Raw genomic sequence first — 1,587 nt, 5'->3', positions numbered from 1 at the left:
TACCACAATGTTCCATTTAGAGTTCAACCATTTGCAGATGTACATGACTGACTTCTGTGCACTCTCAATTTTTGCAAATACATGAAGAACCACCCCCCACTGAGTTTTTCCTCTGTAGAGTGTGAAGGTAAACCCTCACCCCAAAATATGGTTCCCTGATATCACAAGTATTTTGAATTAAAGGCCCTTAGAGATCAACAAACACTGGAAGAGGCTTTTCTCCCATCTATATAAAGGCCAGATGAACCTACCATGAAGAGCTTTTATTTTTTACTTCTCCTCCCGTTATCTCAGTATCTATTGCAGAAAAGATTAAGAATGAAAAAACACCTGAACTGACTCCATAAGCTATTACCTGTCTCTTGGGTTTATTCAGCTTCCAAAAGGAACCATTTACAGGTTAATCTCCATTGCCCAATCCATTCATTCTTCCTGGTAATCATGTGTTGCCCCTCAACAGTTACGTATATTCCCATCCACCCGTCCCCTGAAATGGGGCCATATACATATGTGGACTCCATTGGGATATCGGGCAGTCACCCTGTGAATCTCCCCTGTGCACATTAATAAACTGGTGAGCCATTTTCTCAATTAATCTTCCCTTTGTCAATTGATTTTTCAGGGAACCTTAAGAGGACAAAGGGGAAATTTTCTCTTATCCTCTGCAAGTGGAATGGGTGAATATTCAGAGCCAGCTAACTTAATGAAAAATCTCACAGAAAACATGACTGGCTGAAGCCTAAAGCAAAATAAAATCTTCAAGGGGTCTCAGAGCTACAGAAAGTAGTAGGAACACGGTGATCTCTCTCTCCTGACAAGCATATGGTCTCATCATTTTTCTGTGAGGATGTCAGAAGAGGCTCCCTGATGATTTGATCAGCACTTGTTGTCGGGCACCATGTTCAACTGAGTGTTTCTGATGAATTAATACCTTAATAAAGTTAATGTAAGGGTGGCATTAATAAAAGGGTGCTCTTGCCGGGCATGGTGGCTCACGCCCATGATGCCAGGTGGGTGGATCATCTGAGGTCAGAAGTTGGAGACCAGCCTGGCCAATGTGATGAAACCCTGTCTCTACTGAAAATACAAAAATTAGCCAACAATTGTGGCGGGCACCTGTAATCCCAGCTCGGGAGGCTGAGGTAGGAGAATCGCTTGAACCTGGGAAGCAGAGGTTGCAGTGAACTGAGATTGCGCCATTGCACTCCAGGCTGCGCGACAAAAGTGAAACTCCGTCTCAAATAAATGAAAATTTAAAAAGAATTAAAAGGGTGCTCTTACCTAAAGGCAAATCTCATTAGCATACACAGAAATAAAAAATAGTTCTATATGGTCGAGATGTTTATATTTGTCTGTTATCTGTATAATTGTTGACCTGCTTAGATATAAATTTCCCCTTCATCTAGGTGTATTAAAATTGTAAAGAAAAATTTATCTGGCAGATTTCCATTGAAATGGAGAGAAAAACCTTTATTCCTCTACTCTCCTAAATTATCTGACTGGACCTGCAAATCAAACTGACAGACTAACAAAAGAAAAACAAAGTTTTATTTACATACATATGTATGGGTGTTTCACAAAGAAATG

The sequence above is a fragment of the Papio anubis genome, chromosome 3 (genome assembly GCF_008728515.1).
Source record: "Papio anubis isolate 15944 chromosome 3, Panubis1.0, whole genome shotgun sequence".
In the NCBI taxonomy this organism is placed as follows: domain Eukaryota; kingdom Metazoa; phylum Chordata; class Mammalia; order Primates; family Cercopithecidae; genus Papio; species Papio anubis.
This window is presented reverse-complemented; position numbering follows the sequence as displayed.